Source organism: Papio anubis, chromosome 13 (genome assembly GCF_008728515.1).
Source record: "Papio anubis isolate 15944 chromosome 13, Panubis1.0, whole genome shotgun sequence".
Classification (NCBI taxonomy): domain Eukaryota; kingdom Metazoa; phylum Chordata; class Mammalia; order Primates; family Cercopithecidae; genus Papio; species Papio anubis.
The window spans coordinates 91,865,790-91,882,966 of NC_044988.1; the positions used below are offsets into that span (position 1 = coordinate 91,865,790).

A 17,177-nucleotide genomic window follows, 5' to 3' on the forward strand; every position below is an offset into this window, starting at 1 on the left:
TGAGGCCATCCCAGAGTAAACACAGGGCCCTCAGCCACTGCTGTTATGAAGCATATGCCACCTGCGTGGGTCAAAGCTGGGGATGCTTATTGTTCAGCAGGTCACGGGCTGGGCCACCAGCAGAAGAGTCACCTTTGCTGTGAGAATTTAAATCCATCCTTCCACGTATCAAAATTCTCTGAACATCTACTATGTGCCAGGCTTTGGGGTTCAGGGCAGGCAACATATTCTCTCTAACTATAGCTCTCAAACCTTCGACCCACAGTAAGGAATGTTTTACATCATGACCCAGGATACACACAGATGCACATGTGTGATGTATGTATCTTTGTACATGCAACATTCTATGATATTTTCTTTTTTTTTTTTTTTTTTTGAGATGGAGTCTCTGTCACCCAGGCTGGAGTGCAGTGGTGCGATCTCAGCTCACTGCAACCTCCGCCTCCCAGGTTCAAGTGATTCTCCTGTGTCAGCCTCCCGAGTAGCTGGGACTATAGGCACGCACCACCACACCCAGCTAATTTCTGTATTTTTAATAGAGACAGGGTTTCACCATGTTGGCCGGGCTGGTCTGGAACTCCTGACCTCAGGTGATCCACCCGCCTCAGCTTCCCAAAGTGCTAGGATTATAGGCGTGAGCCACTGCGCCTGGCCCGATATTTTCTATTCTGTTTATTTTTTAAAATGCTGATTGCTAGGCACTAAATTGATTTTACAACCTTCTCAAAGGTGGGACCAGCTGTTGGTGGACCATTGTTCTAGGCAGCCTTCCCTGACCATCTCTTCTGTCCTCCACTCCACTGCTGTGTCTGGGCTGGGCGTCCCTCCTCTGTGCCTTTCAAGCCTACCTCTTAGCACTTAGCCCTGGACAGTAGAAGTATCTTTATTAGCCTGTCTCCCCCACAAGTCTGGGAGCAGCTTGAGGGCAGGAACCACGTGACTATGGCTGATTCATCACTGTGTCCCCAGCATCGCACATGGGTCCCATGAGTTGGAGCTGATTAAATGTTTGTAAAAGACAAAGCATGCAGGCAGGCAGAGCACCTGCTCCCAGGTCCCTTGTATTGTTCAACTAATCATACCAAATTCAATACTTGGCACATGACAGACAACTTATGATTTTGAATAATAAAAAGAATCCATTATATTTCTATGCACATCCAAGTTTTCAAAGCAGTTTAACATCTGTCAGAGGTCTCAACCCAGTGGCTCTCAGGACAAATCTGGTTGCAGTTTTTGTTTGGTTGGTCCAATTCTTGAAGCTGCTTGGGTTTGAGCACCTAGGTGAGACCATGCACTGCCCAGATCCCTCCCACTCCCTGCTGTGTGACCCTAGCAGCATCGGTCATTTCTGGTACCCACCTTAAAGCCTTTGAGTTCATGAGCCTTGCATCTCATAGATTTCTCATGCATCCAGTGAGCTGGGAATGGGCTCATCCTGAGATTGGGAAACTAGGTCTTGGAGTGATGAATGACAGATGTGTGATAGTGAAGCTGGAACTCAAACCCACTCCCATCTTACCACAGCCTAGTTGTCTCTCCACTACCCCCTACTGCTGCTTACCTTGGGACCATAAAGCCATAAATGATAGCAACTGTAGACAGTTATTATATATTCTAATCAATACTGCAAACACAAAACAAAAAAGAGACTGAGTTAGGATATCTTGCCCCACAGAGGCTGGAGAGCTGGGAGAGTTGAGAGAGACAGTGCGATGTGGTGGTTAAAAGCCTGGGGCCTGGAATCCATGCCTCAGGCTGGCCTCTAGTCCTAGATCTACCACTGACCAGCTCTGTGATCATGAGTAGGTTACTTTTCCCCTTGGAGCCTCACTCTCCTCATCTGTAAAAGGGGCATTGTGGTAGTACCTATTGGAGAAATTATGGTTAGAAAAAAATGAGATTAAGTATTAAAAATACATAGGACAGCACCTGGTCCAAAATAGGTGTCCTGTGATTGGTAATTGTGGCTGCTATCATTATGATGATTATTGACTCAGGCTGGAGAGAAAGAAGTGAGAGCCTGGGATTTGTTAAGCTTTCTCTAGGTGCCTGAGAGGAGTCTCTAGGGAGACAGATGTGCCTGGATATGCTGTCTTTCTGCCTCCTCAAGGGTTTTGCTTGGAAAATGAGGTGCTGCTGAAACTTTGGGGTCTGCAAACACTGATTATGGCATTCAGAGCCCCAGCATAACTTTGAAGGTCCACCTTCCATCCTGCTGTCTCTTCTGCCCTGTGTTCTAGTCCAACAGGACTAGCTGGCATCCATTGATAAACACACAGCACTTCCTACTGCCTATTCTCACCTCATATATTCCCCCAGCGCAGAATACCTTTTCCTCTTTTCTCCACCCATCTCAGTCCTCGTCTCTCAATGCTCAGCACATAACAGAAGGCCGTGAAGTTTTTGCCTGCAACCCTCAAAGGAGAGCATGTGGCTTTGCCTGTGCATCCACAGCTCGGGGAGACAAGCTGGGAAAGGAATGCTTATTGTGGAGGATCCTTGCTAGGCTCTGTGCCAAGCACCTTAACAGCTTACCTTGGCCATGCACAGTGGCTCACGCCTGTAATCCCAGCACTTCGGGAGGCTGAGGCAAGCAGATCACCTGAGGCCAGTAGTTCAAGGAGGCCAGGAGCCTGGTCAACATGGTGAAACCCTGTCTCTACTAAAAATACAAAAATTACCTGGGCATGGTGGCACATGCCTGTAGTCCCAGCTAGTCGGGAGACTGAGGCAGAAGAATTGCTTGAACCTGGGAGAAGGAGGTTGCAGTGAGCCAAGATGGTGCCACTGTACTCTAGCCTGGATGACAGAGCAAGACTTGGTCTGAAAAAAAAAACAAAAAACAAAAAACCCAGCTTACCTTGTATGCTCCTCCCTGCCACCCCAAGTGGGCAATTTGCATGAGACACAGTTTGCAATTTGCAATGAAGACACTTGGTCTCAGGTTAATAACTTGCTCATGTCACACAACTAGTGATACAGTCAGATTCAAGCCCCAATCTTCCCAAAGCCTGTCCTTTTCATTCTTCTTGCCAGCTTCGTGGTTCTGGTTTATTCTGTATTCCTCTATCTCCTCTCTAGATAGGGGCATGTCTGATTCATAGTTGTTCCTCCACCAAGCACAGTTCCTGGCACCCAGTGGGAGCTCAGTAAGGTTCCCAAGTGAATGAAACGGTCCATCTTAGAGCTTTAAGACAAAAACACCACAGTCCCCACAATCAGATGCTACTTCATTTGGAAAAGGGTCCTTTATACACTGTGAGCTAATAAAGAAGCATTTGGAGCTATTTGGGTGAATGGCCTTTACTACGATTACGATGGGAAATTGGGAGACTAACTCTAGCCCTTCCCCCTCCTACACGTCCCTGTCACTCCTCTTAGGAAGGATAAGCTAGAGCCTCGCTGGCAGTTTGTACGAGTATCTCTTTCATGGGGCTGTTACTTGCCTCAATGTTACTAGTAGTAATCATTTGCAAAAGAACTGTACTACTAATCTTTACTCCCTCCTCCCAATTAATGATACCCCATGAGAGTGTCTCAGATGAAAGACACATTATTAATATTCAAAGAAAAAACCCTCGTAACCATTTTAACATATACAACTAACAATAAACTAAATTTGCTTTGTGGAAGACAGAGAGTGAGCATCCCAAATTAGTTTATGTAAAAAGCTGAAATTCTTCCCCGAAAGGTCTCAGTACCATCCTCAAAGAATATCCTGATCATCAGAAATGCCGTCAAGATTCCCGCCAACATTATCCCCTTTGTTGTCTGAAATGTCGAATCAAGCACATCTGGCAAATGTCCTAGAGCTCACAAATCTTTCAAACAGCGTATAATTCCCAATGGTTAAAGAGATAACGCCACCGCTTAATCGTGCTGCTCTTCAAAATAGCACCAACTTTCCTTCAATCAGAAACAATGGCTTTGGCTTCTTAAAAATATCACACACCAGTGATTATTTGCAGAGAGCGCCCTTTTGCGTTTGAACCTGTGGGTTCCAGACAGAATTTAAAATAAAAACCACAAGCCTCATTTGAATGCACACTCCATTAAATGGACAATGGGAATAAGGGGTGTGAATTGGGGTCTGAAAAGTAACCTGGCTTATGTGACTCGGCTGCCACCACTAGAATCATGAAGAAGATGGCGATGATGGTGGTGGTGACAGGTAACGATGACTGAGCTTTTGCCATGCACCAGACCCTCAACCAAGGGGTAGGGAGTACTCATGTGATCCCTGTTTGACAATGAGGAAACTGAGGCTCAGTGGGGTTAAAGAATTTCCCCAGGAAATTTGGCAGGAGCCTGAATTCACACTCAGGCTCACCTGCCTCCCCAGGTTTCCCACTTTCCACTTCTGGCCAGCTCCAAGATCATCTGTTGAAAGAGGCATGGACGAAAAGCTCCCAGACGTGAGGTTTATCTGCTCCCCACCCAGCTTTAGAAAAGGGTGAAATTTAAGCGGCACGGTGAACACGTAGAGAAGAAAGACCACTTTAGTCTTCTAATTTTTCTCTGACATTGTTTAGACAGTTGAAAGCTGGAAACATCCCCAGTGTCCAATAGGAAAGGACTGGTTAAATAACATATAGTTTATTCTTAATATAGAATACAATGCAATCATTTAAAAATGGCAGTGAAGAAACAGATCTATTGCTATACAAAGGTGTCTATATTCTATTTGATAGAGTGATAAAGCAGGATGATAATAATAGCCAGCATTTGCCAACTTCTTACTGTGTTCCAGGCACTGGTCTAAGCCCTTTACATATATTTTATTTTATTTAATCTCCACAGTAATCCCGCAAAGTCGTTATCCTTGTTATTCCCACTTTACGGATGATGAAACTGAGGAAAGGTGAAATGCCTGCCCAAAGTCAAACTGATAGCAAGTGGCAGAGCTGGAATTGGAAGCCAGCCAGGTCCAGCTGACTTCAAAGCTAAAGATAATGTTAGAGCTGACTTTGAATGAAAAGTTGGAGTTTACTAGCGAAAGAAAGAAAGAACCGAGGGCCTGCCTAGCAGCCCTATAGTTTATAGAGATATAAAAAGTACACATCCAAAGAGTGTAAGGTTGCAGATAGTTCTCTGCCCACTTTCTTGCTCGAAAATTGGCCAATGAACAAGTCTTTCTTTTTTTTTTCCCCCTTTGAGACGGAGTCTCGCTCTTTCGCCCAGGCTGGAGTGCAGTGACGCAATCTCAGCTCACTGCAAGCTCCGCCTCCTGGGTTCAGGCCATTCTCCTGCCTCAGCCTCCCCAATAGCTGGGACTACAGGCACCCACCACCAAGCCTGGCTAACTTTTTGTATTTTTAGTAGAGACAGGATTTCACCGTGTTAGCCAGGATGGTCTCGATCTCCTGACCTCGTGATCTGCCCACCTCGGCCTCCCAAAGTGCTGGGATTACAGGTGTAAGCCATCGCGCCCGGCCAATGAACAAGCCTTTCAATGACACTGACAAACCAAGACTCCCCTAATCTTGAAGCCACTGCCTTCCCCTGACAGATGAGAAATCTGAGACCCAGAGAGGGCAAATCACGTGTCCAGCCCCACACAGCCTGTCTGTGGTAGAGCCAGGGCTGGTACCCTGTTTCCCACTGCTGGCTGGAACTCCTTCTGCAAACCCAGGCTACCTTGCCACAGTGCTTCCTTTGCGGTTTCTGCAAAATGGCCGAGTAAGACTCCCCCACAGCCCCCTCCTGCTGTCATCCCTCTAGCGAGACAAAAGGCAATTTACCGAAATGTTATAATCACCTGGAGGCTGGCACGCAGGGACATCCATGCTTTATCTGCAGTGTTGTTAGCAGCACCATAATGAAGGCTTTGTGGAGGGATAATACACTGTAACTGCCAAATCAAATGCCCGCACCAATCACACATCCCTGCCAGCAGACGGGCATTTGTTGTAAGCAAAAGGGGTAGGAAGGAAAGTTATGAGTATTGAATGCCTCCACGGTGCCAGGGACTTACCACATCCCAGTTCTTTGAGGAATAGACCATTATTCGTATTTGGCAGATGTGGAAACTGAGGCTCAGGGAGTAAGTTATTTACTGACAATCAAGCAGCTAGTAAAGGGAGGAACCAGGGTGTGAACCCAGGTCCCTCTGACACCGGAGGCCATGCTCTGAACTGACAAAATATGCTGTGGCATTTTCTGAACCATGAACCTTTCTGAGAATCTAGGCCCAGCTACAGATCTCTCCCCAGAGAAATACACTTGAATTCACAAACAGAATTTTGCCTACAGAGGGCGGGATTGGCCACTTGGAAGGCATCCATAGATCCCCGTCAAGACCTTTGCTCTAGGAATAACAGCCTGCCCAGCTTGCCGCCTCTCCCTGGACTGCAGGAATTGCCCATTGCCATCCTCTCTCCCCACCCCAGTTCCAAAGGCCCTGGAAATTCCCCTTCCAGCCATGGCGCCCATCAGATTTTGGTACAATTCCTCCCCTGCCACCCTCCGACCCCCACATGGCAGCCTCCTGGAGGCATTCGAAGAACACAGCTTCCCCTTCCATGGTTGGAGTCAACCCAGGCCAGCACTGTAATGATTTGTTTTGTCTCCTTTAATAGAAGTGAGTGGAAAGCCAGACCCTATGGGGCTGGAGCCTACTCTCTTCCTCAGCCCAGACTCTGGAACTCAGCACCGTTGACTGAAACCCCTCAGGACCAGGAGAGGCAGACAGGGTCACAGGCAGGTATTGAGAGCCAGCCAGATCTGCAGGCAGATCCCAACTCTGCCACTCACCAGCTGTGTGACCTTGAGCTAGGCCCTTAACTTCTCTGAGCTTCAGTTTATTCTCCTGAAAAAATGAGGACAGAAATAGACCCCCCTTCCAGGGCTGTGGCCTGAAGTGAGATGACATGCATGAGGTGAGATGACATGCACGAGGTGAGATGACACACTCCAGCAAGAACAACGGCTGGCCCAAAAGAAGCACCTGGTGCATGTTGACAATCACAGTCGTGATCCTTTTACACCCAGGATGAAAAGGTGAAAAGCAGGGGCCTCCTTAACTCCACATCCCAAAGGGAGGAGCCAGTGTTACCATGGCAAACTGCAGTTTGGCCTCCTCCCATCTGCTTTTAACTCTAATTTCAAGACTGGACTAAGGACTGTGGTTTTCTGATCTCTCTGCGTAGCCCCTGGCATTCTGTTATGGACGTGTCCCCATCATCCTCATAATTTCTTATGCACCTAGAGCCTTAGGCCCCCTAAGTTCCCCCTTGACACAGGTCTTTGTTGAGCCCCTGCATCCACCAGGGTTTCACTTGGGGATCAGACCCAGTGCCTGCCACCCCCCACACCAAAACCAGTGTAGGGCTAGGGGGAACATATACATAAATAGACAGTCACAAGACTGGGGTGGGTGTTCTCCGGATAGAGGCCTGGACCCTTTAGGGAGCATAAATGTTCGAAAGACTGTAAAGAAACTCCCACCCCTCAAAATATAGCTTAGAAATCAAAATAACATAAACCATTAAAAAGCATAGGAAGCAGTCCAACACAATTCTATATTCCCTACGATGTTTAATTTTAAATATTGAATATGAGATCCTTTCCAGAAAACTGGGAGTATCCCTATTTCAGTGGCACCAGGGGCTACATTCACAGTGTGCTACACACACAGAGAAGCAGTCCAGATGCTGTCCTGGAAAAGGTGGAGTTTGGCAAGGCCTAAAAGGATGAGAGGTGGATTCTGCTGCATGGAAGGGAAGGAGAAATATGGGCAAAGGCCCAGAAAGACGCAGGGGTACAGGGTGCTCCAGATGGAGCAACTGAGAAGGCTTGTGTGTTGGGGAATGGGGAAGGTGTCAAGGAGGCCTCAGACTAGACTTTGATGAGTGTGGAGGAGTGGGTCTACAGTGGGGCATTCAAGGCAGAGGGACCCAGTGTGGGCTGGAGAGAGCCTTGAATAGCAGGTTAGGGAGTTTAGCTTCAGTCCTTCAGATGGTGAGGAGTAAAGACGGGAGTTGCAGAAAGGTTCCTCAGGGAAGTGAGTAGAAGTCAAGGCTGCAGCTCCAAAGACAGACTTGGCTATCACCCTGCACCCACACACATGAGCTGGGTAAGCTCGGGCAGACACCTTCATCTCTGAGCCTCAGTAGCCTCCCCTGTAAAAGAGGTAACGACATTGTCTTTCCACGACTGCTGTGAGGATTCAGTGAGTTCTGGTCTGTCACAGACTTCTGCAGATTCCTCCTTAACACCCCTGCTGACTGTTGTCACTGCTCTAGTCTTAATTCAGCCCTCAACATTTGACGACTGGACAACAGGCTCCTGTCTGCCAGGGCCCCTTCAGTCCGTCATCCACATGCAGCCAGGGATTAGGGGCCAAAAGGAGCAGAGGGTCAAAGCAGAGGCTGTGGGGTCAGGCCAATAGAGTGACCTTGGCCATGGCACTTGGTTCCTCTGAACTGCCTTAGGACAGCAGCTAGGCGTCATGGACATGTTTAGTGAACGTGGATTCAATTATAAATGCTCAAAAAGAAAAGGGGGCACTAGGAAGCAGGAGGAACAGCAACATCAACAGTCTTGGTGATTTTGCATCCCCTCTCCATTCAGCACACACGTGTTCTGCAGCAAATGTGAGGACACTACATCAGTCATCTCCATCCCTGTGTGCCTCCTGTCCTGGGAGCACCTTGCCACGGAGGATGATTCTAGCATTTAAAGATATGTACCTGGACGCGGTGTCTTACACCTGTAATCCTAGCACTTTGGGAGACTGAGGTGGGCGGATCACTTGAGGTCAGGAGTTCAAGACCAGCTTGGCCAACATGGTGAAACTCCACCTCTACTAAAAATACAAAAATTAGCCAGATGTGGTGGCAGGTGCCTGTAATCCCAGCTACTCAGGAGGCTGAGATAGGAGAATCACTTGAACCTGGGAAATGGAGGCTGCAATAAGCCAAGATCACACCACTGCTCTCCAGCCTGGGTGACAGAGCAAGACTCCATCTGCAAAAAAAAAAAAAAAAAAAGATATGTATGTTTTATGAGACTGAGCGCTACCTACTGCACTAAGGAGGCAACTGATATGTATGTTTTGTTCAGCGTCACCCATAAACACTACTCATATGCATCTGGACCTTAACAGCAAGACAAACTTTCTAACAATTGTCAGAAGACTGTCTTTGTGGGCCAAGCGTCATGTGCCTGTAATCCCAGCACCTTAGGAGGCTAAGGTGGGAGGACTGCTTGAAGCCAGGAGTTCAAGACCAGCCTGGACAACAATCTGAGACCCCGTCTCTACAAAAAAGATTTTTTTAAATTAGTCAGGAGTGGTGGCATGCCTGGAGTTCAGCAACCCGGGAAGCTGAGGTAGAAGGATCTGTTGACCCCAGAGTTCAGAGGCTGCAGTGAGCCATGATCATACCATGCACTATAGCCTGAGTGACAGAGAGAGACCCCCTGTCTATAAAACATTTTAAAAAATAAGAAGTCTGGCTGTGTGGCACTTAGTGAGATGTCCATCTCCAGCACGGGACCTTCCTAAGAGATTTCCAAGGGTCATTATGACTATGGGAACTTTCCCCCTCACCCATCAACTAAAACACCTAAGGCTCCTACCTGAGATAACACCAGCTGTGCATACACAGAGATGTTAATGAGGATTGCATGATGGCAGGCATGGCACCTTGCACACGGAAGTGCTTCCTAATATGAGGCAGCTATATTCCTTGCCCTGACTTAGCCCCATCCCAGGGATAGTCCTAAATCCAGCCTTAGGCCTAACCTTGGAGACCCCACCTCCATTATTTCCACATATTAAAACAAAGTGTATCCACACGAAATATAAATCCCACATTAAATATACAAATTTTGCTGTTGCTTGGTAAACTGCTTTACTACGAGTCTTCAACAATTGGCCATGATTTCCTGAGAGTCATGCATACTGGAGAATTCTCAAAAAATGAGGAAATTGAGCCTACAAATGGATGTCAAGTGTAATAAAACTGTTTTGATTTCTAAATTTAATAATTAAGTCTGAATGCATTAATTATAACATTTATTAATTTCAGTTTTGTAGTTTCTCTTTTTTTCTATTTAGAGCCAATCATCTTTTTCTAAGCCTTTTACATTTGAATAGGCCTTAAGAAGCTTGTGGGTGCTTGGCCCAGCCCTCTGCCCAGCCCAGAAGATGCTCTTCTATGGGGAAAAGCCAGAGCAGCCCCAAGACCTTCCACCTCCCTGCCCTGTGGCGGGCTTTGCCTAGGCAATGACTCCTCAGTCAATATTGACAATGCGGTGGTCTTGGCCTCTGGCCACCACCACTGCCAGCAAAGTTCAAAGCCTCTTTCTTGTCGGGAGTGGTGATGGGGATGCCTGGGCATTGCTGCCCTCACTGTGGCACTGCCGTGGCCCTGCCCCACCAGTTCATGTAGGCTGCATTTGCACAGAGGGTGTGGCAGGGCGATGGATGGGACCCATGGGTGCCCACAAGCTGGGGAGCCTGCTTTGCAATGTACCCCCGATCCCAGCCTGGAGTCCTCTGAGGATGGGCCTAGACCCCCCAAAAGATGACAGCCCCTATGACAGAAGCTTCCTTCCTCCAAGGCCTGGCCCAGCCCTGTGCTCACTGCCACCCTGGCATTCGGCATGAGCCCTGGGCTGTCTCTGGCATGAACCCTGGGCTTCCTGGGTTGGAAGTGCCTCTGCCCTCTGCATGTAAAGACACACACTGAGACTTTAGGGACTCACATCCTGCCACACTCAGCCAGTCGCATGAGCCACACACCATGTGCACACCTCCCCTCAGCTGCAGCCACTCCCACACTCACACACACATCTCTTCATGCTTATGCTGGTGTGAGAGCAGTTGGATGGAAATACACACACCTGTGTCTGTGCACACACTTGCAGCTTCTCCGAGCATGACTCTGGTGCCAGACACACTGAGCCCTTCCCTCTGCCCTGATGGAAGGAATTGGGGCAAATCATTTCACCCCTCAGTTTCCTCATCATAATTGGAGACAGCTCCATCTCACTCACTGAGGAGAGGAGGAATGTAGCCCCCGACATACACGCGGAGCTGGGCACCTCCTAAGTGCCTGGCCAGTGTGAGCTCTGCCACTCTCCCAAGGCAGACGCTTTGTTTCCTCTTGGTCTCCTCCCTTCTCTAGTCCCCATCCCAGCCTCCTCACTCACATAGGGTGGGAGCTGCATAGCAGTGGTAACCGCAGGTGTGCCCAGCCCAAAGGCGTGCCAAGAGCAGGCAGAGCCCAGCCTGTGGGTGTGCAGTGACCCCAATCTGCCTGCTTGCCTTCCCTGGGCTCGCCTGCCCTGGCTTGCCCTGCTGGCTTTGAACAAAAATTATTAGCTGAGCCATGGCCCTTGATCCTTATGGCACTGGTCCTCATGTGAAGGCCTCCTCCTCCCACAGGCTCCCCCCTCCATCCTGGCAGGGAACCAGAAGTCCTGGGGGTATCCTGAGCGAGTCCCTTAAGGATGCTCCCCTACAGGCATCCAGTTTGGGAATGAAAGAGCCATCACAATGGTGATTGTAGCTTCCATTCCTGGCTGCCCACCGAGTGCTGTTCATCCTGGTCAGTCCTCACTCTGCCCTCTGCAGAAAGTCTGGTGAAACCTGCTGCAAAGACGAGGAGCGTGACTCAGAGATGGGAGTGACATGCCCAAAATGACCCAGCGAGTCAGTGGCTCAGCATCGGATCCAGGCTTGTTCGGCTCCAGAACTCCTTCCAGTCTTTGCTGTGTTGCCACATGAACCCTGAAATCCCACCTTCACAAGATAACTTCTGGCGTTTCTTTTGGTTTTTGGCATTTCCTGTGCACCAAGTGCTGTGCTAACCTTTTTTAGGAATGATCTCACTTGGTCCTCATGCAAGCCTTCAAGGCAGGCATCTTTGTAGATGAGGAAATGAGACCCAGTGAGGTGTGAGGCCACTTGCTCAAGGTCTGTAAACTCGTGGCACAGAGTTCCAATGCCCAAGTTCTTAACCATCACACCACACTGCCCCCTCCCTGCTAACCCTCTGAAGAGCTGGTATTTCCATGCAGCTGTTCTGAGACTTTCAGGCTCTCTTTTTCCCCCAGCTCTGCACTGATCTGCAGGCTGCACTAATGTCACCCGGTGACCTGGGCACAGCTCAGCAGGCCCAGCGCAGCTGTGCCCTGTACAGGTCAGTTCCTTCCCGCCTTCACTGAGAGACAAGTCCCAGGCCAGCCAGACTTTGAGCTTCCTGAGTGGGGTTAGTGCCCAGGTATGACCCCACACAACCCAGCCTCTCCAGGTAGTAGGGCTGCTCAATCTATTGCCTCAAGTCACAAAAGGAACCAGCAGCTGGCGGCCTTGAACTTGCCATTGGCATGCCTGCCTTGCCTTCTCACGAGCTCCGTTTGCCCAGGGTGGGGAAGAAATTCTTCCCCCTTTGTCAAAACCCCACAGGGTAAACCTATTGCTTTTATGTCCCCAAATTTACATTTCTTTATTCATTATTCGCCATGTATTTATGAAATGCTTTCTGAGTGCTGGATCTGTGCTGGGCCCTGACGATCAAAGGTAAATGGTACAGGGCTGCCCCAGGCTGGAGGGGGTGACCACGTCCAACACTGTGACCTCGGCTCAGGGAAGGCTGACGTCCAGGTGGGGTCTGTGGGGGTAGGGGACAGCCAAGAGGGTATGAGGCCCAGCCCACACATTCATGGGGCCTTTAAGTGTGGACTGTGACGGACTGAAGGAAAACCCTGTTCATCAGACAACTCAAAATTCACACCCCTTTTCCTCACCATAGTGCCTTCAGCACGCTGTGAACTTACACTTTTTTGGAAGAAATCCTAGAATAACACACTCATATTACATTTGGTTGTTTGTGTTAAAAGTAGCAATTTGTCAGCCGGGCGCTGTGGCTCACACCTGTAATCCTAGCATTGTGGGAGGCCAAGGCGGGTGGATCATGAGGTCAAGAGATCGAGACCATCCTGGCCAACATGGTGAAACCCCATCTCTACTAAAAATACAAAAATTAGCCAGGCGTGGTGGTGCATGCCTGTAGTCCCAGCTACTCGGGAAACTGAGGCAGGAGAATCACTTGAACCTGGGAGGCAGAGGTTGCAGTGAGCCGAGATTGTGCCACTGCACTCCAGCCTGGTGACAGAGTAAGACTCTGTCTCAAAAAAAAAAAAAAAAAAGTAGTAATTTGTCAAATGTAAATGTTTAAACTATTCTGTAATTGTTATCACCTTGCTTAGGCCTGTCTTCAATTTTATATACACTAATACTACAAAATGGAAGGTACCTTGGGCCTCTCTTGTGCTCTGAGAGTCCCTGAACCCAAACTAGGTCCTGAAGGAGGAAGGGTGGTCCCTTGGGAACAGCATATGCAAAGGCACAGAGGCACTGGTGAGCATGCACATGGACTACTGCAGTTCCTCTGGTGGCTGCATTTTATAGCGTGAGGGGAGCTGGGAGGGAAGTGGGGAGGGAAGCAGGCCTGGGAAGCAGGCCTGGGAAGTAGGGGGACCTGGCAACCTTGAAGGCCAGGCAGAGAAGTGGGGAGCCTTTTCAGGGAAGTTTTTCATTGCGGTAGCTCATAGTCAGATTTGGGGTCTCTCTTGCAGTACGTTTCTTTTCTTCTCTATAAAAAGCCCAGTTATCCTAATGACCTATGAGTGCAGGGCATGCAGGTGGCAGCAAGGTCACTTCCAAAGCTTCAGAACCGGAATAAAGACATCGTTCAGCCCCAAAGGTAGACAGACCTAACCCTGAAGTGCACCTGGGTCCTGGCCGCACTCGCTGCTGGTCTCAGTCCCATCTGTCCCTAGCACTGGCCACAGGGCTGGCCACAGAATTGGGCTTGCCAATTCATTCATTAATTCAAAAGCTATCAACTGAGAACCTACTATGTGCCAGATGCTCTCCTAAGCACTGGGATATCATAGTGAACAAGCAGGCAGGGCTCCTGGTCTCACTGGAGCTTATAGTCTGGATGGGGAAACAGACAACATGCACGTAAACAAATACATATGCAGGGAGTGGCTTATGCTATGGAGAAAATAAAATGAAGACAAGATGGAGTGACTGGGAGTGGAGGCAGTTAGATTAGGGTCATTGAGAAGGTGACATTTGAGTTGAGGCCTAGATACCGAGAAGGGGGTGCATGGGAAATGTTTGTTGATGGCAACTGACACAAGTCAGAATGAAAAAGGCTTATTCCAGATTTCATCTGAGAGAGCATTTATAAGCGCCTACTGTATGCTGGGTCTAGTGGTCAACAAATCAGACATGGTCCCTGCATCGAGAGCTTACAGTCTAATGGGAGAGAAAAACATTATATAAGAAAATATTCAAGCGGGGCGCAGTGGCCCACGCCTGTAATCCCAGCACTTTAAGAGGCTGAGGCAGTGGATCACCTGAGGTCAGGAGTTTGAAACCAGCCTGGCCAACATGGAGAAACCCCATCTCTACTAAAAATACAAAAATTAGCCAGGCATGGTGGCGCACGCCTGTAATCCCAGTTATTTGGGAGGCTGAGGCAGGAGAATTCCTTGAACCCGTGAGATGGAGGCTGCAGTGAGTCGAGATTGCGTCACTGTACTCCAGCCTGGGCGACAGAGCAAAAACTCCATCTCAAAAAAAAAAAAAAAAAAACAAACCACAAGTATAGATTCAAAAATTGTGATCTGAGGGGACTATGAAAGAAAAGGGAGTGTGGGAGGCCAAGGCGGGCGGATCATGAGGTCAGGAGATTGAGACCATCCTAGCTAACATGGTCTGTCTCTACTAAAAATACAAAAAATTAGCCCAGCTACTTGGGAGGCTGAGGCAGGAGAATGGCGTGAACCCAGAAAGCGGAGCTTGCAGTGAGCTGAGATCACGCCACTAAACTCCAGCCTGGGTGACAGAGCGAGACTCCGTCTCAAAAAAAAAAAGAAAAGAAAAAAAGAAAAAGGAGTGAATGACGTCAATCTGGATGTCTGGGTCTGTGAAGGGATGTCCACTCCTCTTAGAGAACATGAGAATCTCACCTTTTAGGGAGCGCTCTAGATTTTCATGTATTTCTTAAACTGTTTATTTGAAAGCAGTTAAATTAACAGAATTCTCGCAAAGATACTACACAGTTGTTAATACACCCCACACTCAATTTCCCTGTTATGACTATCTTACATTTCATGGAACATCTGTCACAATTAGTGAACTAATACTGATGTTATGATTCACTAAAGCCCATACTTTTTACAGATGCCTTTTCCTAATGTCCATTTTCTATTCCAGGATCCCATCCTGTCTCCTTAGGCTCCACAGGGGCATAGCTGTTTCTTAGGCTTTCCTTGTTTTTGGTGACAGTTTTGGGGAGTACTGGTTAGATATTTTGTAGGATGCCCCTCAACTGGAATCTGTCTGATGTTTTTTCTCATGATTAGATTGGAGTTGTGGGTTTGGGAGAAAGATCACAGAAGTAAAGTGTCATTTTCATCCCATCCTATCAAGGGTCCAGACTGTCACCACGACTTACCAATGTTGCTGTTAACCTTGGTCGCCTGACTGAGGTAGTGTTTGTGAGGTTTCTCCATTATAAAGTTACTTTCCCCTCCTCCCTTTCCATACTGTACTCTTTGAAAGTCACTACGCACAGCCATGCTTCAGAAGTGGGGATTTGTGCTCCAACTCTTTGAGGACAGAGTACATAAATTACTTGGAATTCTCCTGCATGGATTTATATATTATGATTTTTATGCATTTTTGCCAGTATCTTTATGCAAGGTCTTTTTGCTTTTCAGGAGTTCAAGAACCCTGTTGGTATTTCTAGGAACCTAGAACTTTTATTTTATTTTATTTTATTTATTTATTTATTTATTTAGAGACAGGGTCTCAACTCTGTCACCCAGGCGATCACAGCTTACCACAGCCTCAATCACCCCAGGCTCAGGTGATCCTCTTACCTCAACCTCCCGAGTAGCTGGGACCACAGGCCCTTGCCACCATGCCCAGCTAATTTTTCTATTTTTTGTAGAGAGGTGGTTTTGCCATGTTGCCCAGGCTGGATTAAAACTCCCAGGCTCAAGCAACCTGTCCACCTCGGCCTCCCAAAGGGTTGGGAATATAGTTGTGAGCCACCACGTCCAGCTGAGGTATCTTATTTCAATTAACAAAATGCATGAAGTTACCAAGGCATTAAATTGGAGGGTAGGAAAAAAGCCAGACTTTTTTTTTTTTTTTTTCTTTTGAGACAGAGTCTTGCTCTGTCGCCATGCTGGAGTGCAGTGGCGCAATCTCGGCTCACTGCAACCTCCGCCTCCTCGGCTCAAGTGATTCTCCTGCCTTAGCTTCCCGAGTGCCTGCCACCATGCCCGGCTCATCTTTGTATTTTTGTAGAGATGAGGTTTCACCACGTTGGCCAGGATGGCCTTGATCTCTTGACGTCGTGATCCACCCACCTCAGTCTCCCAAAGTGCTGGGATTACAGGCGTGAGCCACCGTGCCTGGCAAAGGCCAATAATTATTTTAATTTTTTTTTTCTATTGTCAATACCCATTAGTGAAAGAAGATTTGGGAAATAAAAGCAGAAAGAGAAACTCTCTCATCCCACTATGCAGGGCTATTATTCACATTTCAATTTAATTTTTCTTCTGTGCACAGTTATTACATAGGATATACTATGTGTACTTTTATTTCTTGTCTCTTCTTGCCATTTTTCTTTTGCTTATTATCACATCAAAAACATTTCCCCCATGTTGCTATACAAACTCCATAATAATTATTTTCAGTAGCTGTTAAATATCCCCTCACGTGTCTTACAGTATCCACTCCCTGAACCTAGCACGATGCCTGGTACATAATTATTTGTTAAATGAATGCCCATACAACAAAATAATCATTCCCTCATTTTTAGAAATGTACATCATTTTCCTTTTCCCTGATTCTAAATAGTTCCGAGACAAATAGATCATCCCTTTAAGATAGTGTCCCAGAGTGGAATTACCATGCCAGCAGGGACCAAAAATTTTTAAGACCAATGCACCAAACCAGAAATCTTCCATCTCTCTGCACCACCAGCAGTTGTGCCAAGGGTAATAATTTACAATTGATTAAAGAGTTTGTGGGGTGTTTTTTTCCCCATCTTTTTTCTCCCTCCTTTCCCTCTCCCCTCCTACCAAAAAGGGAAGAAATTATCTGAGAAGGTGAAGATGTTCTCAGACAATCATAT

At 47.6% G+C, this 17,177-nt stretch overlaps 1 protein-coding gene across 1 annotated transcript in view; it reads left to right on the forward strand.

The window, feature by feature from the left end:
* Positions 1–17,177, forward strand: part of MORN5 (MORN repeat containing 5) — a 40,804-nt gene that overhangs the window by 20,895 nt on the left and 2,732 nt on the right. The gene's annotated exons all lie outside the window — the stretch shown is intronic.